This window comes from Physeter macrocephalus, chromosome 2, assembly GCF_002837175.3.
Source record: "Physeter macrocephalus isolate SW-GA chromosome 2, ASM283717v5, whole genome shotgun sequence".
NCBI lineage: Eukaryota > Metazoa > Chordata > Mammalia > Artiodactyla > Physeteridae > Physeter > Physeter macrocephalus.
In genome coordinates, this window is record NC_041215.1 from 13712304 (window position 1) to 13723358 (window position 11055).

An 11055-nucleotide genomic window follows, 5' to 3' on the forward strand; every position below is an offset into this window, starting at 1 on the left:
TATAATTGCTTTACGATGTTGTGTTAGTTTCTGCTGTACAACAAAGTGAATCAGCTATATGTATACATATAACCCCATATCCCCTCCCTCTTGAGCTTCCCTCCCACCCTCCCTATCCCATCCCTCTAGGTTGTCACAAAGCACAGAGTTGATCTCCCTGTGCTATGCAGCAGCTTCCCACTAGCTAACTATTTTACATTTGGTAGTCTATATATATGTCAATGCTACCATCTCACTTCCTCCCAGCTTCCCCTTCCCGCCGCCCTGTGTCCTCAAGTCCATTCTCTACATCTGCATCTTTATCCCTGCCCTGCCACTAGGTTCACCAGTACCGCTTTTTTTTTTAGTACCGCTTTTTAAAATTCCATATATATGCGTTAACATACGGTATTTGTTTTTCTCTTTCTGACGTATTTCACTCTGCATGACAGATTTTAGGTCCATCCACCTCACTACAAATAACTCAGTTTCATTCTTTTTATGGCTGAGTAATATTCCATTGTATCTATGTGCCACATTGAAGAGATGTTTTAAAGCAAGACTGGGCAAACCACAGCCTATGGATTGACTATCTGTTTTGTAAACAATTTTGTTTTGTTTTTTTTTCAAGGTGAAATTCACCTAACATAAAGTGAACCATTTAAAAGTGTACAATTCTGTGACATTTAGTACATTTACAATTTTGTACAACCATCACCTATATCTAATCTAGTTCCCAAATTTTCATCACCCCAAAATAAAACCCTGTACCCATTAAGCAGTTACTTTCTGTCATCTACCAGCCCCTGGAAATTGCCAGTCTGCTTTCTGTCTCTGTGGATTTACCTATTCTGGACGTTTCATATAAATGGAATCAAACAATATGTGACTTTTTGTGTCTGGCTTTTTTTTCATTGAGCATAATGTTTTCAAGTTTCATTCACATTGTAGCATGAATCAATGCATTTTATTATGAATCATTCCTTTATATGTCTGAATAATATTCCATTTTATGGATGTAGCACAATTTGTTTATGTAAAATGAAAGTTTATTGGAACACATCCTCTCCCATTTGTTTACATATTGTCTATGATTATTTTCATGCTCTAACGGCAGAGTTGAGTCATTGTGATGGAGACCATTTGTCCTGCAAAGTTGAAAATACTTACTATGTGCATCCCCCACCTCCAGCTTTATTGAGATATAATTGACATATAACATTGTATAAGTTTAAGGTGTGCAACGTGATGATTTGATATATGAATGTATCGCAAATTGATTACCACAATAAAGGGAGTTAACACATCCATAACCTTACTTCACATATTTATTTTTTTTGTGTCTGTGGTGAGAACTTTAAGATGTACTCTCTTAGCAACTTTGAAGTATACAAAATTGTTGACTATAGTCACCATGCTGTATATTAGGTTCTCAGAACTTATTTATCTTATAACTAAAAGTCTGTACCCTTTGACCAACATCTCCCCATTTCCCCCATCCCCAGCCCTTGGCAACCACCATTCTACTCTGTTTCTATATGTTTATTTTTTTTTCTTTTTTAAATTCCACATGTAAGCGAGACCATACAGTATTTGTTTTTCTCTGTCTGACTTATTTTACATAGCATAATGCCATCAACTTCCATTCAGGTTGTTGCGAATGGCAGGACTTCCTTATTTTTTAAAGGCTGAATTGTATATTTATTTATATTTATATCTATCTATCTATCCATCTATCTATATCACCTTTTCTTTATCTATTGAGAGACACTTAGGTTGTTTCCCTGTCTTGGCTATTGTAAATAATGCATCAATGAACATGGGGTGCAAATACCTTTCTGGGTAGTGGTTTCATTTCGTTTGGATTCATGTGGCCTTTAAATAAAATTTGCTGACCCCTGCTGAGCCATCCCACCCAGATTCCTATTCTCACACTCTTTCTTACTAGCTAGAGAGAGAGCCTTAGTCTTGAGCCCTCATTTTGTCCATCTCTGAAATGGGAGAACAGTACCAACCTCATAGGGTTTTTGTGAGAGTTAAACTAGGAGATACATGCAAAATGCTTAGGACCATGCCAGCGTGTGGAAAGCATTCAATAAGTAGAGTCATTTCTGCTCATCCACCTGACTGCCCCAGCATCCCCAGCAGAGGGTCAGCCCACAGGATAATCTATTAAGGCCAGACTCATGTCCTGGATGAGTCCAGACTCACAGTCATTTATTATTTCTGCATCTGGGGTACTCGTCCAAGTCAAGTCTTCCCTACTGGCCCCAGCCCCCCACGATACACACATATCATCTCAGAATAACATAACAACAGTACCTTAAACAATGTGAGTGTTGAAAATCCATTTAAGACTTTTTTTCTGTTTTTTTTTTTTTTTTTTGTCTTTTGGGTATATCCCATTGGGATTGTGCCATCAAATTATTGTCCCATAATGTCTCTTGAAATAGCTTCATTTTGTAGTTTTCTCCCTAACCTGAAGCTTTTGAGTTTTAGGAAATTTCTTTTTGAGGACAGAAAGTTTTTATTTTTTATTTATTTTTTTTTGTGGTATGCGGGCCTCCCTCTGCCGTGGCCTCTCCCGTTGAGGAGCACAGGCTCCGGACGCGCAGGCCCAGCGGCCACGGCCCACGGGCCCAGCCGCTCCGCGGCACGCGGGATTCTCCCAGACCGGGGCGCGAACCCGGTTCCCCTGCATCGGCAGGCGGACGCGCAACCACTGCGCCACCAGGGAAGCCCGAGAAAGTTTTTATTTTTTTTAAAACCATAACAACAATAAAAACAACACCTCATGATAAGATTGTGCATTATAATTATGTGACTAGAAACAATGTGGGATTAGAAAACATCTCAAATAACAGTATTTATATTATTATAATAACTGTTATTATTATTGAAAAATTCACCTCACTATTCCACCACCCCCATTTAAAAATATCTCTGAATATTGTACTATAACAAATGCAACTTAGACTAACTGGGTCATTCAAATAAGGTAATGCCACTTTACCTTTTTTTATTGTGGTAAAATATGCATAACATAGATTTTACAATTTTAACCATTTTTAAGTGTACAGTTCAGTGGCATTAAGTACGTTCACTTTGTTGTACAACCATCACCACCACATCCATCTCCAGAAATTTTTCATCTTCCCCAACTGAAATTCTGTCCCCATTAAACACTAACTCCTCATTCCAGTTTCCTCCAGCCCTTGGCACTCACCATTCTATTTTCTTTCCCTATGAATTTTTTTTTTTTTTTTTTTTTTTTGCGGTACGCGGGCCTCTCACCGCTGTGGCCTCTCCCGTTGCGGAGCACAGGCTCCGGACGCGCAGGCTCAGCGGCCATGGCTCACGGGCCCAGCCACTCCGCGGCATGTGGGATCTTCCCGGACCGGGGCACGAACCCGCGTCCCCTGCATCGGCAGGCGGACTCTCAACCACTGCGCCACCAGGGAAGCCCTCCTTCCCTATGAATTTGACTGCTCTAGGGACCTCATATAAGTGGAATCATATAATATTTGTCTTTTGTGACGGGCTTATTTCACTTAGCAAAGTGTCTTTAAGGTTCATCACTGTTGTAGCATGTGCCATCATTTCCTTCCATTTTAAGGCTGAATAATATTCCATTGTATGGATACACTACACTTGGTTTATCCATTCATCTGTTGATGGACATTTGGGTTGTTTCCACTTATGACTATTGTGAATAGTTCTGCTATGAACATGTGTGTACAAATATCTATTTAAGTTCCTGCTTTCACTTCTTTTGAGTATACACCTAGAAGTGGAATTGCTGGATCATGTGGTAATTGTATGTTTACTTTTTTGAGGAACCCCCATACTGTTTTCCATAGTGGCTGCCTCATTTTACATTCTACCAACAGTGCACAGGGTTCCAAGTTCTCCACATCCTCACCAACATTTGTTATTTTCTTTTTTTATATTAGCTATCTTAATGGGTGTGAAGTGAGGAAATTATTTATTAAATCTAATATTATTTTAGAATTATGTAAATACTTAAATGGTTCCAAAGTCAAATCTACAAAATAAGATATATAGAGAGACATCTAGCTTCTATTCCAGTACCCTCCACCATGTTCTTTCCCTTCCTCTCAGATAACAATTTACAACTTTTTCATGGTTTACTCTCCCTCTCCCTCTCTCTCTCCCTCCATATACATATACATACATATATATATATATAGATAGATAGATAGATAGATTCCATTTTGCTGTTTTTCCACTTAACACTGTTTCCTGGAGATCTTTCCGTACTGGTATACGGAGCTCTTCCTCATTCCTTTTTACAGCTACATAGTACTCCATCATGTGGCTGTGCCACAATTTGTTTATTCAACCATTCCCTACATATGGACATTTCCAGTCTTTTGACAGTTTAAATGGTGCTGCTATGAATAACCTTGTTCATTCATCTTTTCTTATTTTTGCAAGAAAACCATTGGGATATATTCCTCTAAGTGGATACATACCTATATAATTTTGCCAGATATTTACTAATTTCCCCTCTCCAGGGCTCATATCACTTTGCATTTTCCCTAGTAAAGTATGTGAGTGTGTAAAATACAAACTTTTTCATTCAACCCAGTGGACTCCTATACATACTTCAAAACCCATCCCCAGTATCCAGGAAGGCTTCACTTCTCCTCAGGCTTTCTCTTCTTTTTTTTTTAAATAAATAAATTTATTTATTTTTTTGGCTGTGTTGGGTCTTCATTTATGTGCGAGGGCTTTCTCTAGTTGCGGCGAGCGGGGGCCACTCTTCATCGCGGTGCGCGGGCCTCTCACTGTCGCAGCCTCTCTTGTTGCGGAGCACAGGCTCCAGACGCGCAGGCTCAGTAGCTGTGGCTCACGGGCCCAGTTGCTCCGCGGCATGTGGGATCTTCCCAAGACCAGGGATCGAACCTGTGTCCCCTGCATTGACAGGCAGATTCTCAACCACTACGCCACCAGGGAAGCCCAGGCTTTCTCTTCTTGCCTTTCCCAGGTCCAGAGTCCTTTCTCTGGTTCAGCTCTGACACCAAGAGTCTGTGAGTGTCTAAGTCAAGCTCCAGACTAGGAGCTCCTTGAGTGCTGGCTCCAGGGATGAGTCTTCTTGGGGCATTCAGCACAGGACTGGGAACAGAGAGGTGACAATAACAGGTTTTCTGCCTGAACAAAGGACAGCCCCTTAGCTCTGGGTCTCCCTGGCTTGGTTCTCCTGGGCCAGAGGAAAAGAACCAGGTCAAGCTAGCCAATATCCTGGGTTCTTCTGTTTGCCTTCTTGCTGAGTCACCTGTGCTTCCAGGGTGATGATCTCACTGTGGGTATCTGTCACCTGCATGGCTCCCAGGCAGAGGAGTGGAAACTGCTTGAGATCAGAGAGACCCCAGGTCCAATTCAGACTTCCCCACTCCCTGAATGGAGCACCTCCTCTCTCTGTGCCTTGATTTTTCTATCTCTAAAATGGGAATAATAATGTATCTGTCTTATGCTTGTAGCAAATGTATGGGTGATGTGAAATCAAATCAACCTGCTTCCCACCATTTATATCTAATTTATTTATTATTGAGATGAAATTCATGTAACATAATATTAATCATTTCAAAGTGAACAATTCAGTGGCATTTAGTACATTCACAATCTTGTACAACTATCATCTCTATCTAGTTCCAAAACGTTTTCATCACCCCAGATGGAAACCTCATACTGATTAAGTAATCACTCCCCGTTTCCTCTTCCTCGCTCCCCCCAAGCCTCTGGCAACCACCAATCTGCTTCCTGTCTCTAAGAATTACCTACTCTGGACATTTCATATAAATGGAATCATACATTACGTGACCTTTTGTGTCTGGCTTCTTTCACTCAGCGTAATGCTTTTTGAGTTTCATCCATGTTGTAGCGTGTGTCAGGGCTTCATTCCTTTTTATGGCTGAATAATATTCTAATCTATAGATATTTGATATTTTGTTTATCCAGTCATTATTTGATGGGCATTTGGATTGTTTCCACTTTTGGCTACTGTGAATAGTGCTGTTATGAACATGCCTGTACATGCACTTGTTTGAGTACAGTTTTCAATTCTTTTGGGTCTATATCTAGGAGTGGAATTGCTGGGTCATGGGGTAACTCTACGTTTAACTTTTTGAGAAATCACCAAACCCCACCATTTATTTTTACACATTTGATGTCTCTAATGCCTCCCAAAGCCAGTGAAGAGAGAATTCTAAATCCCCATTTTGCAGCCAAGGAAACTGAGGCTGGGAGAGATGGTGTCACACCATCCTGAGGTTAATAACCATAGAATAGTTCTCATCTGCCTAGTGGCCACTGGGTGCCAGACACTTCCTAAGGAGGGTCTTTGGATTGGACCCCCATAGCCTCACCATCCCTGGAATCTGACAGATCTAGTTTAACTCCCAACTTGGGCAAGTTATACTCTGAACCTCCAGCTCTCTTTATAATCTGAGTCCCTCATTTAATGGGGAAAATGAGTGTGGTAATGTAGGCAGACAACGGAGCACGTATGAAGCCTTTGATTTACAGATGAATCAAGCAAAAAAGTGGTCGACTCAGGCTCAAAGGGGTGAAGTAACTTGCCAAAAGTCACATAGCAATTGGTGGCTAGATCCAGCCTGCAAGCATTTTTGAGGATTCCTGAAGTTTAACCCCTTTGGAAGCTAGTGAGGTGAGGTCCATAAGGCAGGTCCTCTTGTGCGGAGGGGTTTGCTGTTGTGTTGCTTTGTTCTTTGGGGAGCTGACCTTTGATAACACAGAATCTTGCTGAATCAGCCTAGGGTGGCCTGTGGTCATGAACAACAACAGATTCCCTGGTAGAGGTCAACTTTGCCCCGAACTGTTCACTCCCTTCCTGCTCTACAGTTTATATCAGCACAGCTGAAGGCAGGGTGACTTCTGGTGCCCCAAACAGGCATGGGCCAGGCACCTCCTTGCCTCTAGGCATTGGCTCCTGCTGGTCCCTCTGCCTTGAGGCACCCACCCCCCTTCCCTCTCATTTCTGCCTTGCATACACTAGAATCTTCACAATCAGCTTCTTCCCCCACCTCTGATCTCCTCTCCTAGTGCGTTTCCTGCTCCAGCCCACTGGCCTCTTGCTCCATGAGGATGCCACCCTCATTCAGCCCCAGGGCATTTGCACTTGCTGTTTACTTTGCTTGGAATAGTCTTCTTCATATCTTCCTAGCATTCAGGGATCACTCAAACATAACTTCCTCCTAGAGGCCTAGCTCTGACCACCTTATCTAAACTAGGTTCCCAGTCCTTCCCTGCGAGAACATCCTATTTACTAAGATCCTTACCAGACATTATCTTATTCATTTGTTTAATGACTGCTGCCTTCCCCACTTGGATGGAAACTCCAGGAGGGCAGGGACCTGTCCTGCTCAGTGCTGCATCCTCAGGGCTGAGACCAGTGCCTGGCACACAGCATTCAGGTGTTCAATAAACGTCTGTCAACTGAGTGACCACTTGGCTCTTCATTATAAATATGAATTTTCTTTCCTCCTAAATTGGGTGATGAGTGTGAAGGCTTTTTTCACACTGGGCATCCAAGTCCCAGAACTCTCAGATGGGTCACAGGAATTAAAATCCTGACTCTGTTTTCACGACCAGGCAGTGTCACCTTGGGCAAGTCACTGGCCCTCTGTGGGGCTCCAATTTGTAAAACAAAGTCCATAATCCCTTTTTTTCAAAATCTGGTGAAAGCTGTGGCTCTCAGTCTCCACTGAAAAAATGAATTCATGATTTGGTACTTGATATTAAGAAATTTAATGATTTCCCCCAAAGTCCAATTCTGGGTTTCCTCTCCAGACAATCAGTATTAAAATTGATTTGTTCATGGACTCAGTTGGTCAGCAGCTATTCAAATGGAAGCAATAGTCTGTGCCCAGCCTCATGCTGAGAGATTCTGGGGTCCCAAAAGACCTAGTCCCAGGCTAGCTGGGAGGGCTCACAGTGGGAGCTTGAGTACAGCATGGGAAAGGAGCACAGAAAGGCTCCTGAAGGAGGGGCTGCTGCAGCTGGGTTTTGAAGGATGAATAGGAGTTGGTCTGGCAGGAAAGGGTATTCTAGCAGAGGCAACAGCTTTAGGGGATTTGAGGGAGAGAGGAGAAATACTAACACACATGTATACAACATATAAGGGAGAATCCACTTTTCAGGTTGGAGTCTCAGGACCACCCCAACAGGGAAGGAGATGACTGCCCTCGGTTTACAGTAGAGAAGAATGAGACACAGAGATGCTAATAAGAGCACTCCAGTCCACAGAGCTGGCAATTGGCAGAGCCAGGCCTACTGCGGGCTTCTCCTAAAGGGGCATTCTTATTGATTGAGGGACAAGAAGGTTGTTTCTGATAGGCTGAGGTGGGGAGGGGGAGGGCTGAGCCAGATCAGCTGAGGGACAGGAAGGTGGAAGTAAATGGTTAGGTGGACAGACAGGAAGAATCTAATTGGCTGAAAAGTAGGATATGGGAGTCTGACTGGCTGAGGATTAGGCAAGTAGTTTAATTAGCCAAGGAGCAGGAAGGTGGAGTCTGGTTGTCTGAGAAGCAGGAGAGTGTCTGATTGGCTGAAGAGAGGGAGGGCAGAGTCTGACTGGCTGAGGGCTAGCAGTGAGGGGGGAAGGGGGCGGAGTCTAATTGGATGAGAAACAGGAGATTGGCGTATGTTCAGCTGAGGGATAGGAGAGCATTTAATTGGTTAAGGTGTGGGAGGAGAGAGTCTGATTGGATTAAGGGAGGTAGAATAAAGTATCTGCGGATGTCAGCGGTATCATTTACCCTCTATTTCACAAATCCTGTGTCCCTGGGCCCTGATGCAGGGAGGTGGAAATTAATCCTCCCGGAACTATGGGGAAATGGAGACAGGTGTTTGCAGAGGAAGGGTGGGGACTGGGTCACTCTAGACAAAGGCCAGAAAGGACACCTTGTTCTTTACTGCTCATTTCGCCTTCTCCACAGTAACTAGGTCACTAAGATTCTGCTCAGGTGGGAGACGAGTCACCCCTGAGACAGAACAGAATTCTAGGCAGAAGGAACAGCAGTGCAAAGGCTTTGAGGTGGGAGAGATGGCCTTGGTTGGTTTGGCAAAAATGGTCTCAAGTGGCTGGCTACTGTGAATAATGCTGGTGTAAGCATGTGTGTTCATGTATCTGTTTGAGTCCCTGTTTTCACTTTTTTTGGGTATATACTTAGGAGTGGAACTTAGAGAGTTCATATGGTAATTCTATTCCTCAAAAAAGGAACTACCATTGGGATTGACATATATACACTAATATGTAAAAAATGGATAACTAATGAGAGCCTGCTGTATAAAAAAAAAAAAAAAGGAACCACCACACTGTTTTTCCATGGTGGCTGTACCATTTTACATCCCCATCAAGAGTATATGAGGGGATTTCTCTTCTTTTCATCTCTGCCCCTTAAAGTCTGCTCTGAGGACCAGACGGCTTCACAGGTGAATTCTATCAAACATTTAGAGAAGAGCTAACACCTATCCTTCTCAAACTCTTCCAAAATATAGCAGAGGGAGGAACACTCCCAAACTCATTCTACAAGGCCACCATCACCCTGATACCAAAACCAGACAAAGATGTCACAAAAAAAGAAAACTATGGGCCAATATCACTGATGAACAAAGATGCAAAATCCTCCACAAAATACTAGCAAACAGAATCCAACAACACATTAAAAGGCTCATACACGATGATCAAGTGGGGTTTATCCCAGGAAGGCAAGGATTCTTCAATATACGCAAATCAATCAATGTGATACACCATATTAACAAATTGAAGGGGAAAAACCAAATGATCATATCAATAGATGCAGAAAAAGCTTCTGACAAAATTCAACACCCATTTATGATAAAAGCCCTCCAGAAAGTAGGCATAGAGGGAACTTACCTCAACATAATAAAGGCCATATATGACAAACCCACAGCCAACATCGTCCTCAATGGTGAAAAACTGAAACCATTTCCACTAAGATCAGGAACAAGACAAGGTTGCCCACTCTCACCACTCTTATTCAACATAGTTTTGGAAGTTCTAGCCACAGCAATCAGAGAAGAAAAAGAAATAAAAGGAATCCAAATAGGAAAAGAAGAAGTAAAGCTGTCACTATTTGCAGATGACATGATATTATACATAGAGAATCCTAAGGATGCTACCAGAAAACCACTAGAGCTAATCAATGAATTTGGTAAAGTAGCAGGATACAAAATTAATGCACAGAAATCTCTGGCATTCTTATACACTAATGATGAAAAATCTGAGAGTGAAATTAAGAAAACACTCCCATTTACCACGGCAACAAAAAGAATAAAATATCTAGGAATAAACCTACCTAAGGAGACAAAAGACTTGTATGCAGAAAACTATAAGACACTGATGAAAGAAATTAAAGATGATACAAATAGGTGGAGAAATATACCATGTTCTTGGATTGGAAAAAAAAACAAACAACCCAATCAAAAAATGGTCAGAAGACCTAAATAGGCATTTCTCCTAAGAAGACATACCAATGGCCAAGAATCACATGAAAAGCTGCTCAACATCACTAATTATTAGAGAAATGCAAATCAAAACTACAATGAGGTATCACCTCACACCAGTTAGAATGGGCATCATCAGAAAATCTACAAACAACAAATGCTGGAGAGGGTGTGGAGAAAAGGGAACCCTCTTGCACTGTTGGTTGGAATGTAAATTGATACAACCACTGTGGAGAACAGTATGGAGGTTCCTTAAAAAACCAAAAACAGAATTAGTATATGACCCAGCAATCCCAGTACTGGGCATATACCCAGAGAAAACCGTAATTCAAAAAGACACATGCACCCCAGTGTTCTTTGCAGCACTATTTACAATAGCCAGGTCATGGAAGCAACCTAAATGACCATCGACAGACTAATGGATAAAGAAGAAGTGGTACATATATACAATGGAATATTACTCAGCCATTAAAAGGAACGAAATTGGGTCATTTGTTGAGACGTGGATGGATCTAGAGACTGTCATACAGAGTGAAGTAAGTCAGAAAGAGAAAAACAAATATC